The sequence below is a fragment of the Molothrus ater genome, chromosome 6, assembly GCF_012460135.2.
Source record: "Molothrus ater isolate BHLD 08-10-18 breed brown headed cowbird chromosome 6, BPBGC_Mater_1.1, whole genome shotgun sequence".
In the NCBI taxonomy this organism is placed as follows: domain Eukaryota; kingdom Metazoa; phylum Chordata; class Aves; order Passeriformes; family Icteridae; genus Molothrus; species Molothrus ater.
Window position 1 is genome coordinate 29226721 of NC_050483.2, and position 18168 is coordinate 29244888.

Below are 18168 nucleotides of genomic sequence, written 5' to 3' on the forward strand. Positions count from 1 at the left end.
GGAGGGAGACAAAGGAAAGATGGTCTAAGCTCCAACAGTCTTGGAATTAAAGGATGTACATGTTTAAAGCTGGTTATAAGCCCCCTATTCCCAAAGTTTCTATTACACACACACACACTCCAACTCTGCAGTGCACTTATCTGCATGCAGGGATAACAGCAGAAGTTCTCCATCTCCTTTAATTCAGGGGCTGAGGGTGCTTCAGTCTGTCCGACAGGGCAGATCTCTAGTCTTTCCATAAATAAGCTTTTTTTAGCTCATACATGTTTCTGATGATGTGGAAGATTTATTTTTGATCTGGGAAAGTCTGTAGCAATGTTTTGAATTCCTGAATGGCTGACTGAATGATAATCTATCTGAGGAACACTGGAAGCAATTTGCAGCCTTAGATGGAGATTTTTATTTACTTACACATACTTTTAAAGTCAAAACTTTTGCAGTTCGTCATCCAACACAAGGGCTCTTCACCTTTCATCTCCCCTCTGTTTTCCAGCTTTCTCCTTCCCTCCACTAATAACCTCCACTAATGATACAGATGCAAAAGGTACAAATCATTTGTGACCCATCTGCCCAACAGTTAATGAACCTGCTGGGACAGTAGACCATCTTGCTAGAGACACACAAATAGCAGCAGACAGCAGGAAAAATGGCTCATTAATCTATGCTCTGAAGTTGAAAATCTGCAAAAACATGGGAAGGTCTCAGTCTGAGTGACACATCTTGAGGTCTCCTACAGTTAGGACTGAAATACCTTTGATGTTTCTCCAATTTTATGCTATAGTCTCCAAAGCCAGTGTTTGTTTCCAGCCCAAGGGTAAGCCTACTCTAATCTTACTCTTGCCAGATGAAAATTATTTCAGAACTTAGTCAGTGTATTGCTTAGCTGATTACATTTCTGAAGTTTAAACCAAATTAAATACTCAGCTGATCATACTATACAATTATACTGCCTAAAGGGAAGGATTTAATTTGTCTACAGCTGGGAAACAAAAAACCAACCCAAGCAAGCAAACAAAAAATCCCCAAATATTTTAAACTATAAACTCTGAGTAAAAAGGAAGCTGATGGTTGCATAAGCAGCTGAGATCTGCTAGTATGAAACTGCTGCAGAGGGGAAACCTCCAGGACAGAGGCAGGCAGTCCTGTGCTGCTATGTGAACCAGTTCAACTTCCAAAGCCCATGGAAAGCTGATGAGTTTGTACTTGTTGACTCAAAAGGAAAGCCCCAAAAGGAGCAGCAGGAGTGTTTGGTGGTAGCCAGGCTCAAAGAGGGGTGCTGTGACTCCTCCTGTCATCAGTGGCTAGTGAGGGAGCTCTTAGAATCACAGCATGGTTTGGGCTGGAAGGGACCTTAAAGATCATCTCATTCCAACCCCCTTGCCATGGCCTGGAACACCTTCCACCAGACCAGGCTGCTCAAACCCCCATCCAACCTGGCCTTGAACATTTCCCGGGATGGGACATCCACAAATTCTCTGGGCAACCTGCTCCAGTGCCTCACTACCCTCACAGTAAAGAATTTCTTCCTAATATCTAATCCCAACCTACCTTCCTTCAGTTGAAAGCCATTACCCCTTGTCCTATCACTACATACCCTTGTAAAAAGTCCCTCTCCACATTTCCTGTAGCCACATTTCCCTTTAGTTTCTGGAAAGCTGCAATAAGACCTCCTCAGAGACTCTTCCAGACCAAACAACCCTAACTCTGAGAGTTTCAGTCTTTCCTCATAGGAGAGGTTCTCCATGCCTCTGATCATCTTCATGGTGCTCCTCTGGACTCACTCCAGCAGGCTGAGTACTTATGCTCAGAACCCCAGAGCTGGATGCAGCACTACAGGTGGGGTCTCACCAGAGCAGGGTTGGGGGCGAGAATCCCCTTCCTCACCCTGCTGGCCACAGTACCTGGTAACTCTTCCACAAAAGCATTGCCTCATGAAGGAGTGATTCAGTGGGAAACAAGGGGCAGGGAGTTACCAGGACTTCAGTTCTCTCCCTCAGCAATTCCACTTGTTATGGCATCTTTGCTTGTGATATCAGGATGTGAAGAGCCCATTTCACTACTGCTGATAGCAGCATATAATGGAGCAGCTGTAGCTTCCTTCCATCCAGCCCTGACTTTAAATGGTTTTAGGATGTTCCCCTGGAAAGTCCAAATACCACACTGAGACAGTTGGGTACTGGTGATCTGTAAATGAACTTGGGTTCAGGGGCAGTAAATGCACTAATGAAGCAGGTATTTACAATTAGCAAACAGTGAAATAGGGAAGTTCACTGCAATAACTATGAATTAGAAATGAGGAAATATGGGGAAGCAATGAGGGAAACAAACATCCTAAGGAGGAAAAAAAAAAAAGAAGTACAGGGCAAGTAAGAATGTTTGGTCAAATTCAGATCAGAAGGAACCTGCTGTTTTCCCAAGAGCTGAAAGTGCAGTTTGTCTGCAGTAGCACAGGATGGGCAGGACCCTGAGGTGAGCCACCCTGCCCCAAGGAAGCCAGTGAGCAGCTATGGCTCCTGTTCCTTCAAACCAACAGGAATTGACAGTTTGCACTTGGGAGTTTTCAGCTAACCACACAGAGACACCTCTGAACTGCTAATATGGGGGGGGTGGGGGGGTGGTATTAACAAGACTTGCTGCTCAGGAAAGCTCTGGGGGTCTGGGAAGCAGCCATGGAAACAGGATGACCTAATTCCAGTCCCACTGGCTTGCTTTCAGTGCCAACAGAATGAAGATTTGACATGAGGCAAGTGCTAAAAGAGAAGCAAGAAAATATCATCATGGCTAATTAAATAGTACAAACTGATAGGGAATGGTGTAGGAAATGGGTTCTGTTGACTAAGCATATTTTCAAGCTCAGCTAATAAATGTAGAAATTGCAATAATACTTGGGCTACTGGAGAGGTGTTTTCAGTGTCCTAGGGCCCAAGCATTTTCTGTTAAACTACAGCAATCCACATTCAGTGCATTCATCATTAATCAATATAAAGCCCAAGCAGCAAATCATTAGTGACACTTTTAGTGGACAGCAGGGCCTCAAACAAGTATTGATACATCTATCAATGTTTTTATTAATGGCTGGACAACATGCACAAGGGTGACTATGTCCTTTGCAGCCTGTATTACAAGCAGAAAAGATAGACAGCGAGAACAACATGGCTCAGCAGCCAAGCAGCCTGTCCCAGATCAGGCCCCAGATCAGGCCCTGATAAACCTGGGCCACAGACAGAAAAGCAGGGATTTGTATGGTTGAGGGATATAAAAAAGACAAGTCAATGTTACCTTTTCCTGACACCTTTTAGAATAATTAGGTGAAACCTGACTCCAAGCAGTTTCCACCCTCTGTGTGTTTTTCATTGCTATCTGTTAATCGGTGCAGCACAAAGAGCTGGGGACTTCTCCTAGAGGGAGCAGCTTTCCCACAGCTCTGTGTCTGGGTGGCTGTGTGATGCCAACACTTCTGCAGGTGTTCACTGACACGTGAGCAGTGCAGACATTTGTCCCTGTAATCTTGTACTGGACAGCCCCACTTCCTTCTGGAAGTTAATGGTGCAGTGCATAATGCTCTGCAGAGGTAAACCTGCACCTACCTGATGTACTGGAGAGGCAAGCTGAGAAGCTCCTGAAAAAGCATTTAAATTTTTTTTTCAGATACCTACTCTGCATGCATCCTTCAGAAGCTACATTAAGCCCACATGTGCCATTCCTAAAGTACTGCAGCTGACTGGTCCAGTTTCCAGCTTTCTAACTGAAGTGAAAGCCATATTTGCCTTGTGTACAAAGACAAAAGCCCCTTTCATCTCTTTGCTAAGGCAGGTTGTGATTCTTTGCAGTTTCTCTCCACTGTTCCCCTACCCCTTGTGCTGCTCAGCCCTGCTCTGCCGAGCAGGCAGCTGGAGCCATCCGTGCCAGCAGCACCCTGCTGGGCAGCAGCAAAACCTCACCAGTGCTAAATGGCCAGACAAGGAGATGGGAAAGAGCCCAGTATCAGGGCAAACATGATCATAACATCATTGTGTCCTTCCCTGAGGAGCTGCTCGGGGCACTGTGCTGAGACCATTTCTTGTTAGCGCCATCGTAAATGTTTCCAAGTTTATGAACACAAACAGCTCTTTGGAAAACAGGCATGGAGGCATCCAGTTCTGTGTGGCAAGAGCAAGGAAGGATGGGATATACAAATATTTTGGCTTCACAGTCTGTTCTCATATACTTATGTGGTGGCATTTGAGCTCTTTGAGAATTAATAAATGAATTCACTAAACAGTCGTGCTGTTGTTCACTAGGTTTGTTATCTATGAAAAGTAGCAGCAGCTTGAGGATTTTGCTCCGAACACTTGGATTTTGCTTAAGGTGGTTCTTGATTACCTTCAACAAAGTGAACTGATTTAAGTTCTCTTCTTATGAAAAGTATGATGGGGGAGCTGATTTATTCAGTCAGAGAATTCATCATTGCATAAAGAGAGGAAGAGGCTGAATTAGCATTAGTGAAAGATCTATGAATGTTCCTGGAGAAATGTTATTACTTGAACTCAGAGAGTTGACTCTGGGGCTTGGCTTTTTCTCTTTTGCTTTGTAGGAGTTTCCAGTGGACTGCTTTGTGATGAATAATATCTCAATTGTTCTTCTTTTCTTAAATAAATCTAATTATGCTTTTTCCATGCAGGAAATGGAATCAAATTATAGGTATCACTCATTCATCCTTTTATAACTCCTGTAGTATTAGCAAGACAATGTCCTGTAATATTAGCAAGACAATGTCCGGTGAAGAAAGCAGTGTGCTTGGCCCTGGGCAGTTGGTAGAAGATACAAGCATCTGATCAAATTACTCAGCTTCTCAAAGAAATTATTTTCAGAGGATGTTGATGATTATAATTTCCTTACCTTGTTCCATCCAGCTTGTTCCTAGCCATGGAAAATCACCATGGCAGAGGAGTGATGCTGGACAGGAGGATATGGCTAGTGCTGAGCACGAGGATGCCACCAAGGCAGCCAGCTGGGATAACTCACCAAAGCAAGTGCTTGGTAGTCTCACACATATTTGGATTCTTCTGCAGGGCTTAAAGCATGTCATCACATAGGTCCTGAATTATGTATGAGCTGCTGATTGGACGTCGCATATCTGTGTAAGCACAGTATTATCCCCCCCTGCCTCCGCACTGCTGGCTCACCAGATGGGAAATGTCTGCTCCTGCACAGCCCAGCTGTGCTCTGTCTTCCTCCTGTGTCAGACATCCCACACTGGGGTGGCCTCCCTCCCAGCAGAGGTGCTATAGAAGGGGGGAAACTCAGGTATGAGCATCCCACTGGGATAAAAGTGTTTCCATCTCTCCATCCTTCCCCTGGTGTTTAGTACCACACTGGCCCTGGGGGACAGGTGGCAGCCCCAGAGCATCAGGGAACTGCAGCATGGTAGGTCTTGGACCACAGTTGGTCACAGGTAGCTGGCAAGGATGGTTCCTGACTCCCCCATTGGGGGGGCCTGGCTGAGGCCTGCTGGGAAGCTGCTGCTTGTGCTTTTATGCAGCTGTGGTAGTAGGAAGGGGGAGAGGCCTGGACCACCAGCAGGGTGAATTGGTAGCAGGGTGGGTGCACATCCTGTGCTCAGTGCTGAATTAGCATGATGGTCCCCCCTGTCCCTTGGGCAGGCAGGATTGGGGCTCCCATCCCCAACACCTGTATTGGTATTTGAGCAAGTGTGACCCTTTCACCCCAGGCTCTCTGCAGCCTGTGTGCCACAGTGCCATCTGCCACAGGCAGCTGGGAGCAGTGGGCTCTGCACTCAGGCTGGAGCACACAGACTCTGGGAAAACAAATCATCACTGGCTGAAGGCTGGGCCTGGTGTCTTTAGAAGTGGGTTTGTGGAGAAGCAGTGCAAGGCTGCACTCATGGAAATGGATTCTAGGCAACAAATGTGGTCACAGTCCAAACTCCTCTCCTCACCTGCCTGCAGTCAAAAAACATCAAATCTCCTAGATCTCCTAGAGATCTCTACCTTTATTCCTTGTGAAGAGCTCCCTGCAAGTCTGTAAAATATGTGCAGGACGGGGGCTGCCCGAGTTACCTGCAGGGCTGGTGCCCTCAGCTGTGCAGACTGACTGCAGCTCCATGTGTGCTCAGACAGAGCATCACCAGCAGACAGGCTCTGCACCCTCTTCCCAAGCAGGGGACTCTTCCTTGCTAGTCCCTAGCCCTGGGGAACTGACCCAGCCTCCCCCCAGTTCTCTGTTTATTTCAAGTGTTATAGCTTTAGAAAAATTCCTGTCTGATGATCTAGGTCCATTTACACCCCACTGCTGTGTAGAAACATTCCACCAGTGCTAAGCAATATTTCATTCAGGGACTAAACTTGCTGTCTGAGTTCAGAAGCTCTTTATCATTGTGGGAGCAGATCTCTCAAAATCTCTCTTAAATATTTATCTATTGCATCATGTCCAGAAAATTACAATCTGGATCTCCTTTTGGACTAGAGAACTGTGAAAAACACTGCCTGTTCCCCTGGGCCTCTTCTTCACATGTGGCTAAACTCTGTCCATGTCCCTGGGAACTGCGGAAAGTCTGGATAATGGTAATGATGGCAAAGAGTTACAGCTTTGTAAACAAGGACATGCAGGGAAAACAGCTAAAGGTAGTTCTAGAGATCTGCTAAGAAAAAGGAGGGATTGGAGTGCTGGGGCATTCCCGAGGCAGCTGCTATGGCTGTTCCCATCTGTAATGTAGGTAGTCTGGTGTCTGACCTCAGTCTCTGCTGGACAAATGTCTACAGCACTGGGCTAAGAAGAATCTTGCCTTCAGTAGGAGAGGAAGAATGAAAAGTCTGGGACTGGTAACTTAGGTAAGAAGATTGAATACAACATGGGTCATGATAGCTTGAGAGTTTATGAGATTCAGGAAACTTCACAAAAGAACAAGACTGACAGTATGTGATGGTTTCACATCTGCCTGACTACACGGCTCTCCACTTCCCTCTGAGCTGCTGTGCTGGGGCTGCTGCCAGACAAGGTAGACCTCAGGCTTCAATCAACATGGTAATTCCCTTGTCCCTTCTGCTAATCATTTTCCACAGCCCTCCTACGTCCCTGGCTATCAGCCTTGTCAAGGAAGACAGGCTAGATAACCTGCAAGGACTGAGCACCCACTCCCTAACTGCTGGTCCTCCCCCACCTCTGCCATCCTGGCTCCTCACTGAGCTGGTATCAATGGAGTCTGAACTTGGGCAGATTCCTGCCTAAAGGGAAAATGTCTTTCTCCACAACCAGCTCGGACACCTCTTGTCAGCAGCAATAGGTAACAGGTAACAGCAGTAACAAAAGCCCACAGCTGCACTGCAGCCCTGCTTCACACGGTCTGGTGCAGGGCTGAGTGCCTGGGGATGGAGCTGGGGCTGCAGGAGAGCAGTGTGTGCCCCGTGGGGTGCCTGTGAGGCTGCTGCTCCCACAGCCTCGCTGCAGGAATGCAGGCACAGCCCCCTGTGCTGCCTGGACTCTGGCCGGGGCCAGCTGCCAGCTGGTTCCACAGTCTCCCTCAGCTGAAAGGGTGTGAGGAAATCACAGAGGATCTCTGTGGCTGTGCCTGAAAACTTTTTCTCTATCTGATGTTGCCTCCTTATAGAATTTGACTGGTCAATACTGGTTAGTATGCCTGTGGTGACAGCATTTTAAATGGGTGTTGAAAACTCTTTTATGGAGAATTTCCAGCCTGCTTATTGCTCCAGGTGGGAGAAGCCTGGAGGAAAGCCACATGCATGCAGCAGTCTAGACATGTTTGATTTCTTTTTGGAATTAAAGAACAGAAGTCCCATAATACCCTCTCTTTTTTTTAGCATTCATACAAGTAGCCAATGTAAACAATTCTCTCACTGCCCTGAAATCTGGAGTTGCTCACAGGATGAAGCAGTGACCTACTGAATCTCTGGGAAGAGTAATATTAGCCTCTGTCTGGTGTGCTGCTGCCTTGGCCTGGTGCACAGCCCTGCTGCCTGAGGCCCAGAGCAGGCACTCCAGTGCCATGTGTCTCCAGGCTGCTCCCATCCGAGGGGCTGCTCCCATCCAAGGAGGACACTGAAGGACTCCCCTCTACTCAGGCACATAACAAACCCTCTGCCCCTCAGACAGAGCAGGTTCCCCAGCTTTGCTTCAATCCACCTGGAGGGCTAAGCTAGCAAGGCCTTGTCCTGGGATCTGGAATCAGCATTATATCCCATGTGTTATATGCAGAGAACATCTTTCCATCACACCTGAGAGCTGCTGCTCATGATGGATTTGGAAGAGCCTGCAGATACCTGTTCATGGCAGCAAGCCTCCAGGCTGCCACTTAAACTGGGGTGACTTCTGAGGTTGCCAGTGCCCTGGCTGCATATTGGCTTTCATGCACAAGTGATGGAGTTTCTTGTCACAACATGAAACATTAGGATAAGTCAAGGAGGCTCAATTATTGCACTTGCAATCAAGCAAGGATGAAGGCTGCTTGTTCTTCTTGAACTGGTGGTGGTGCTGCTCCTTTGGGCTTCCCTAAACCTTCTGCCTACTATAGTGTTTCCTGGCGTTCTGATGCTGTTACTTCTCCAAATTGTTTTATACAAATGGATATTTTCTTCTGGGTTTTCTGTGCCTTTAACTTTGGTTCTGCCTACACACCCATGGTTGGAATTGCATTGAAGAAGCACACAACAAAGAACATGAAGCAGCTGCCCTTATATCCTGCTCAGCTTCAAATGCAGTGGAGGAGATGACAGCTGCCCAGGCTGGACTCCTGAGTATGGAAATGGCTCAAAAATGGACAAAATCATATTGAGTGAAAAGATATACTCAGGAGTCAGCCTCTCTGACAGCACAAACAGCCAAGAATGGGGTGTCTATATTTTCTCTGTAGTGGTAGCATGAGTGTGAGGGACATAAGAAATTATTAAATGTGATGAAGGCTGTGTTGCCTTTCAGCTAAGCTCTTGTCCTTGCCTTTTAGGACTTCAAGATAAAGAACTGGGATTTGGATCTAATCAGGACTTAGAGAAACAGACAAGCTGATAACATTCCAAGGCTTCAAGTCCTCTGGATTAATTTTGGTTTAATCCCTGTGTAGTTAATTTTACATCCCAAAGATGTTTTGCAGGCTCTTGTTGCAGGCTTTGCTCTTCTTCATGTCCCACCTCAGGCATACGTGGTGCTGATACTGGTGGGAAACTTTATAGAGGTGCTGCATCCCACCACAAGCTTCTAGGTTGACTGACTCCCCTGTGCCCCATGAACTTAGGAAGGCAACTTGGGGTCCCCAAAGGTGCAACCCCAAGTTGTGAAACAAGCAGTTGCTGCAGTTATCATGGCTGAAAATTCCTTGGGTATTTCTCCCTGTGCTTCGTTTCCTGCCTTGCTCTGGCAAAGCTCCCCGTTTCCATGGTGATGATTTATTCCTCTAAATAGTTTCTATTCAAGAACAATATCATGGGTCCTTCTCTGTTGTTAGTTTAATTAAAAATAACCTACTCTCCTCCTGACATCAGTTTTGGCTGAAGCAGTTGGAGTTGGACACTGACCTCCAACTTCTCTAATCTGCCCTTGCTCCCACACAGAGATGACCTTTCTGCCTGCCTGCCACTCAGTGTAACCCTTGAGGACTGTCCTACTGCTCCCGACCTGTCCTACTGAGAAATCTCCCATGAGTGCAATAGAAGGAAAATGCAGATAGGAGGAAAGGAGAGAGCAGCTGAGTTCTTGCAGAACAGCGCCACACAGTCCCACGTCTGCCCAGGAGTGAAGAGGAGCATGGCACCCTGTGCAGCTCTACTCTTCAGCTTTCCCTTCCATGAGCAAGGAGGCTTGTGAGAAATAGGAAGCCTTATGAGAACAGCATGGCCCGTGATAAAATGGCCTGTAATGCATCCCTCATGATCACAGCCTGGATTTTAAATGAGCTGCCAAAGAGGGAGCCTCTCCCCTCCTCCCCAGTCCTTGGTTTCCAAAACAGATATTTTTTTACTATGAGTGGAACAGGGACTTGTAGCCTGAAAACTGGAAACAAAAATGAAAGAAAATTAAAAGGCTGAATTACATATTTGGTAAATCTTAAAGTGTCCATTTTATTGCATAAAAGTCTGAATAGGCAGCCTGGTCTCCATACAACAGGTGCCATTTGGTGTTTCTTGGGACGCTTCCTTCTTTCTTTGTATAATGAAAGAGACAGAGCATCTGGTTTCTCTGCTTCATTTTAAATGCCAGTGCTTATTGTGTCAATACATTTACATTCCAACTTTCTTCAAATGTAGTAAAAAGGAAACGCTCTGAGGTTCTTCTACATGGAAGCACATTAATGTGCTTGATTTTTAGGCACCAGTAGCAGATGTACTCAGAGCCTGGAGTTCAACCATGGAGTGAGGAGAACAGACTTCAGGGAATTGAAAGCAGTTCCTGATTCAATGAAGACATTTTCTGACTTATTCCATTAAATGCAGCCAGCATCAGCTTGTGCTGGGAGATGGATGAAAATCTGTTGACAAAAAAGTATGGAATACTACCTTCCAAATGGTCTTTGCTCTGGCACACAGAACAGCATGGCAGGAATGCCAGGTTGCTGGCTAATCCAGAAGGGCAGGTACCAGGTACATTTTCTTCTGTAATACTCAGGCTGTGAAACCTTTTAAAGCAGTTGCAGCACCTTTCAAACACGCAGTGGAACCCATCCTTATAAGGTGGGAAAGCTTCATGTTCTGCTGTTAGAAGATAGGAATGTGAGCTCGGAAAGGATTGCTTCACGTGAGCCCTTTATCTGAGAAACTGGTGATAAAACTGAAGAAGTTCACGTGACACTTGAAGAAGAATGAAGAAGAATTTCTCCCTTATCTAAAGGAAGCTGGAGATGTCAAGTCAGAGGTAGAATACACAGGATAAGTTACGAGGAGGAAATGATGTAAAGGGGCCAGACAGTTTGGAAATCTGCCTGCTTGCCTGTGTCCTATTTTGTGCCTTGGAGAATTATGCTGACATGAATACAATATCAATTTTAAAAATAATTTACTGGAAGCTTGACTCTTTTGGCTGTATGACAAAATGAAAAAAATCCAAAGTCCTTAGGACCCTCAAGTGTGCCGTCTCTATTTTTGACCTCATCTCTCTTTTGACCTCTTTTTGTCTATCTTTGATATTGAACTGGGAGAAAGCAAGGGAGGATTTTGAGATAAGCCTTTCAATCTGTCAGTTGTCACTTCCCTCATACAGTTTTTCTCTGAAAGTAGCACCCTCTATGCCTCTGAAAGTTCAGTGGGGGAAGATGCTGTGCTATCAAAACAATTCATTTGCCTCTTAACCAACACCCACAAAGTTTGCCCGAAAGAGATTTTTCAATCATTTAAACCTTGTTTTAAGATGGTTTGTCTCCTTTAAAAGCAAAGAGGAAAATGCTAACTTCTTGGCATAGAATATAAGCATGCCAAGTGTTAAATTCCATCTATTTCCTCCACACTCTATCCAAAGTCTAGCTAGAAACATCTTGTCCCATTGTAAGAGCCTGTGTGGTCCTCAGCTTCTCTTGACATGTCACTTCAGGCAGCGTCTCTCTGCATGCTCCCTGGTTAATCCTGCCATCAAAATCCTCCTGCTTCCATCCCTCATGTTCCTGCCTATTTCATATTTTACCTCTTTACAGCCTCTCCTTCCCCGTGTCTCCTTTTGCCTGGTCTCAGTGCTTGCATCACACTTTTCAGCATAGTGTGATGGAAAGCCAAACACCAATCATCCCTTGTCTAGTCTGTGGACCCCAGAAAAAGCAGTTACAAGGCACAGGACTCCCAGTGAAACCAGAGGGCTCTGAGGGAAGGGCCACATACTCACCTGGTCCCCAGGAAGCATGGACCCAACACACTCTCTGTTTGGCCAGGACATCTCCAAAGCAAAACCCAGGTACCACAAGAAGAGGTCACCAGCAGTACTGCAGCTGTGGTGCTGTGAGGCCATGCTATTCAGGCATGGCTTTTTATCAAGAAGCCTCATCCTTCATGAGAAGCTCAGACCATGTTTTTTTAAAGAATAGCCCTGGGTTATTTTTATCAAAGACAATGTGGCCACTAGAAGTAGCATAATGGGGATCACCATGATTTACTTTTTTCCAGGACAATGGGCATTGTTCTGGTGGAGCTGAGGACGGTTTGGGCTCTTATCAATTGCCATTTTCATATAAACCAGGGCAAAAAGCAAAACGGAACCTGACTCCTCAGCTGGGCAGAGCTGCAGTGGTTTCTCTATTGCTAGTGTAACTAAAATATGGTAAAAACACAATCCAGTCTCTCAAGCCAACAAATAGGATGAAAAAGAGAGTTAGTGGAATCCTGCTTTTTTGGCCTGATGAAAACTGGCCCTGCTCTGAGCTGGCATCTGGACCAGCTGTCCTCCCAGAGCCCCTTCCAAACTGGATTTCCTGACTGTGCTCAAGAATGACAGACTTCTATTGGCCTGCACAAAAATTTGAATTGAACTTCCACAGACAATAAATCAGAGTGAGATGCAAGATCTTAATTCCATTTTGAATTACAAGCCCAGGACTAGCTGTGGTTTTCTGATTTTGTTTTTCATCAAGCCCAGGGTATCCCCTGGTGTGGGGCTCCCCAGCAGCCAGTCCCCTGGCCTAGAGGTTCAGGGAGTGCCTCCAATCTAGCAGTCCATGCATGTGCACATCCTCCCTGAAAGCTACACCTTGCAGTGGTAGCTCTTTCCAAGACTTCTATCAGAGGTGGAAGGAATGAGAGATGTGTCTGTAGCTATACATCCAAATGCAAGGCTTGAATTTTTCTCAGTGAGACTACACATAGAGTGAATGCTGCTTCTGCTCTCAGAGGGAAGCTGGAAGGCAGATACTGGCCCTGTTCCTTCTTCAGAGCATCCATCCCAGGCTAATCTGAAAATAGAGACCTACGCTGGGACCAGGCTGGTCTGAATGCACCTAACAGAAGAGCATGGTACCAATTGAAGGGGTGCTCACACATGCAGCTCTGGGCTGTGCTCAGGGGAAACACCCAGATCAATAATGACCATGGAGGGATGGAGGTCTCTGGCTTGTGCAGGCAGAGACCAGAGGGAAACAGACCTGCTGTCAGGAAGGATGAGTTTGCTCCATTGGTACTTCTGCTGAACCAGACTGGAGAACAGTGGCAGGAATTTCTCATTCATTTGCTCCCACCTCTAACTTCTTCCACCAACGCTCCAGCAGAACTGAACTCTGCTGAAGCTTAAAAAGCCCTTGGAGCTGGTTTTTTCTCTCAGGGTGTTTTAGATGTATGCAATACACTGTGACTACGCTCCCAGAAACCTGTTGGATGGGCTGGATTTTGGAAATATGAATGTTAAGTCACAGATAAATGAACAAAGCAGATAAACAGGTACAAGAGAAAATATTGCTGTAAATCCAAGGTGTGCCTTCTCTGTAGCTTTAGTTGGGAATTAGGAAGAAACCAGCACTCAGTCCCATTCAAGATAATGCTAGTTTTGGTATGGGCATACACAATTTGGATGGGACCCAGACCTTCTTTCTCCCTCCTTTTTTAATTGCTCTTGCCATAATTACCACTATTGTTGTATATAGTTGTGTTTTTTTCCCTTGTATGCAAAAGCTATGATGCAAATGGAGTCACTCCCAGAGAGTGCCCAAGGGCTGGGATGCAACTGCCCTGAGATGGGTCATGCTGCAAAATAATAAAGGTCAGGGATTCATTCCAAACCAGATGCCGTTGGCAAACACGTTGTGCCATTGCTGTGCTCCAAAAGAAGTGCCAGAGCCCTGAGCCTTGGTCATGCCCAAAAACATTCTGTGCAGCTCGGCTGGAACTCACCTCTCCTCTGTTGTGGTCATACAGGAGGGGTTGGACTTTTTCCCCCCAGAGCTATTTGAAAGTCCTGTGCAAACAAGGAAACTGGCCCTGGACAGGAAACTCAGCAATTGCACAGTGCTGACAAATGTCCAGAGACTATAATCGACAAAAGCATGGAGAAAATGGGGAGCCTTGTGCTCTCCACTTTGTTTTTCATGTGTAGGGATCTCAGGTGCCAGTCACAAAGAGACGAGATGTCTGCAGACAAGCCCTGATATTTACATTTATTTTTCGCTAAGGCAATATAATTTGTGGCTAATGTCATGGTTTAATAAAACGGAATCAGAAAGGAGTGAAGCTATTTATGTCTTTCAGCAAGACCCACACAGCCTGTTCCAGCTCTGCAGCCTCAGCCTAAGCCCCTGGGCAGAGGGTATGGGCACAGAGATGACACAATGCTGTGAGCTCTGCTCAGCTTTACTATTAGCAGACACTATTTAAGCATGTTATAAAGTGGTATTCCCATAACCTTAGGCTCATACACTCTCTGCTTTCCTCTCATTGAAGTGAGTGCTATGATGCTAAGCTGAACTCAGCACAAGGGAGACCTGGGCATTTTCAAAGTCCAAAATGGAGACTTACTTGAGTCAGGTGATGAAGAAATACTTACATTGATTTTCTACTGTATCCATTGTGTACTTTTTGCTTGTCACATTGTCTGTCCTTCAAAGAATGACAGTTGGGGGATTCAGGGGGATTCAGGGGGCTGTTTGGTTACTTTCTTTGCCTTATCAGAAAACCATCCTTGAATAAAGATCCCAGTAACATTATTAACCCCAAAGCAGTATGTTCCAGAAATTATGAGTATGTGGAACAGAGTCTATGCACACATATGATGAAAATTATTTCCAAATTTTATCTTCTGTCCTGTCACAGGATACTACAACAAGGTGCTGACAGGACAGGACTTAACCATAACTTTTCAACAAACCCCCTCATCAACCAAGGTGATATATATTGGTGTAGTGCTAGGGCTGAATTCGGCACTGCCTTGGCAAAGGTTTGCAAAAGTGTAATTTGCATGTAAGTTCCCTTGTGTTCTTAGTCAAATATGCACACCTTTTGGGTTTTGATTTCCATTATTCTTCAGGTACCACATACTTGAGGTACCTGAGGTGCACATATGTAGCCTGGGTCTGAAAGAAACTGGGATTAAAAGATGCTTCATTAGCTGTAGGTAGAGGTCGTTCAGCAGGGAACTAGAAATGTTTCACATAGGGCATATTTCTGGCTCTGTACCTGAGATGGCTGTAACCATTACTACTATGCATATCAGTAGTTGTAATGGTTTGTAGTAGAAAATAATATATTTCACTGTATTTCCCATACAAATATTGTCAGTCCATTTCACACAATTCACAGCTCTCTGAATTTTTTCCCATTTTTGCCTTCAGAAAATACTTGCCATTCTAAAAGGAGTAAACCACCTTTATACACAGACAGGCAGACTATGCCTCAAGGGGTTTTCTTTTATGTGGGTGTTGCTATAAAGAAAGATTATAATATAGGTCTCTTGCCTGGGGCTTATCTTGAGAATTGTCTAAGTTCACTCATACAAGTGGAGGATATGGAATGGGACTTCATAAGAAATAACCAGGATATTTCACAAAATCTCAATATCTTGGCATTTTGAATTCCTAGTCTGCTAGACTGCAGTGCTGTGAACAGTGTGGTCCAGAGATGTCAGGTGTCAGAGGGGTGTTCAGAGGAACTGGACAGTGCAAAAAACTCAGCCCCAGAGCTGCCAAGTCTTATAGTAAGACCAGGTCACTTTCTTTTTCTTTCCAGGCTTTTATTTTCATCACTACTTTTCCAAGTCCTGGCTGATGCAGTATTTTTTTCAGCCCAATCTTACATGAGAGATTCGAGAGCCCCTGTGTTTCTTTACCACAACAGTACAAGGAAGTTTTCTGAGGCTCATGCTTCATTAGCTCAGCTTCTCCATAACCTTTTGGGTACAATGTGCATAACCTGCATAGTGATTATGGCAAGAGAAAAATCCTTGATGATCTTTTCTGCCCCATGGTCTGCGCACTGCCACCAACAGTGGAAGGCCTTCTGCTGTCCCTGACTATAACTCTATTTCCCAATACCTGCAACCTCAGCTATCACAGAAATTACTGCAGTAAAAAACAACCTGTGAGATAAAGAATTTTTTTTAAAAAGTCAGAGATGAAGTAATTGAGAGAAAGAATCCAGCACACTGCCCTTGTGGCTCATTCTCGTCATCTCTCTTTTCCCCAGATGGGGATGTCCTTACTTCTTGTCCAACAACTTTGAGGCAGCGGTGACTGCTTGGGATCAGCTTCTCAGACCTGTGGCTACAAGCAAGACATACCAGGCTGCGTATCACCAAAGATAACGCTAAGATGGAGAAGGAGACCATGCAACAACAAGCATCTTAGCTGGAGGAATGGCCTTCACTGAGTGGAAAAATGCTGGATGCACAACAGCCACAGGGCTGCTTCTGCGGGTGAGACTGGCCCTGTTCTTCCAAATGACAGCCAGCTGCCACCTCTCTCTGTAAGGTTCATTCCTCTGGAAGATATGACTGCCATGAGGTAGCATATTGCTGCTTGGGATGGGGAGATAACACTTCAGCCTTTAGCCTTTCTCTGGCAATTTGCATGAAAATGGATTCCAACTCTTTGCGGCTTGAAGAAAAGCGGGTGTTTGTCATCCAGTGTGTTTTGAGGCAAGGCTAGTGTGGGTCAGATGAGATAGGGCCAGTGATTCAGTGTCAGAGGAGATGTACTAGGCACCTGCCAGGACTGAAACCACCTCTTCCCAAGTGGGTCCAAGTGGAAGTAGGTCCCACTGTGTCAGCCCCAACTCCAGAACCATTCTGCCTGCGATGAGGCTCCTACTTCACCCCAAAGCTGTCAAGCTCTCCTACAGCACTGCTTTCAGAAAATATATAGGGTCAGAGGCCAGGCTGCTGTTGCTGTGAAGGCTGCCTCCCAGCCAGTTGAGAGTGCTGAAACCACATCTACTGCTCGGTGAAGGGGATGGGGTAGGGATGTTCAGGGTATTTTTGGACAGGAAGAGTGATGGTAGTTTGCTGTTGGCCAGAACACAAGAAAAAAACCATATCTTCCTTTATGTTAACAAGTGGCTCTCCTTTTTCAGCAGGGGAAGACCCAGGGAAGCTGTTAGGGCAGGTTTTGCTTTCCAGAGAGGAGAGCACCACTGCTTTCTGCCAGTGTCCTGGAAGGCAATAAACAGCATAACATCTTTACCTCGACAGTCATTTAAAGAGCGCACGTCTGAAGCGATGAGCCCAGTCCCAGATTCCGCATTCGGTGTTTGTCCCTCTCGTACTCGGTCGGGGTTTGGCCCTGCATTTCCCGGCTTAGGCCCCAAGGGCCTCCGCTCCGGCTCGGGAGGCGGAGCCGAGCGCTGCAGCGGCCGCGGGCGGAGCTGCCCCGGGGAGCCCGCACGGCCCCGGCGGGGCCGGGCCTCCCTCGGCCGGCGGCACGGCTTCGCCCCCGCTGCCGCTCCTCACGGGGCCGGACGTGTTCCGCCTCTCCTGCACGGCGGCGAGCGGCCCGCGGGAGCCAGCCTGGCCGCCGATGGCTGTGGAAACCTTCGGGCTCCCGGCCGACGCCGCGGGGCCAGGCACGGCCCAGGTGGGAAAACCTGGCGGGGGGAGCGGCACGGCCCACCAGAGACTCTCGGCTTTCGTCCCTGTTGGGGCCGGGGACAGACAGAGTGACCTGAGGGGCGTCCAGTCCAGCAGTGCTGCCGGGACCCGGCTTGTGTGCATCGCTCATCCAGGGGACCCAGTGAGGGTCACCGACTGCTGGGCCGGACAGCAGCCGCGCTAATTCTGCTTAAAGCTGCCATGTAAAAAGCCTACAGTTTGATTCGCAGACATGCCATGGAAATGCATCCGTGCTTCCTGGGACAGGAGCACAACTACAGGGAAGGCCTCTGCTTGATGCCTCCCCTGCCAAAATATTAAATAAATAAATAATAATTTTTTAAAAGGAAGCAAAGAAACATGTACTGATTCATTGGGGTTAATTTGTTGGTCCAAAAAGGACAAAAGAGACAGATGTCTTGACATGTGGACTTCAGGCTTAATGTGAGGTCTGCTCCACCACTCTGTATTATTTATTACTCCTCAGCCATTTCATCTCCCTCTCTGCTATTGAAGAAATAGCTTAGGCTTTCTCACAGAACAAAAAAAAATTAAAAGTACAATATATAAATGGAGAGCAGAATGCCCTGGGAAGGGCTCCTAGGGATGGAAGAAGACCTGTTTGTGGGACAAACTCTAAATGGTAAAGATGACCTCTGGCCCTGCCTACTGGGCTACAGC

At 46.5% G+C, this 18168-nt stretch overlaps 1 long non-coding RNA gene across 2 annotated transcripts in view; it reads right to left on the bottom strand.

The window, feature by feature from the left end:
- LOC118687121 (uncharacterized) overlaps positions 1 to 17211 on the bottom strand; it is a 38312-nt gene extending 21101 nt beyond the window's left edge. For both annotated transcript variants that reach the window (XR_004980298.1, XR_004980299.1), the window contains exon 1: positions 17084 to 17211. This is a non-coding gene — a long non-coding RNA (uncharacterized LOC118687121). The remainder of the gene's footprint in view (positions 1 to 17083) is intronic.
- Between the last annotated feature and the right edge of the window lie 957 nt (positions 17212 to 18168).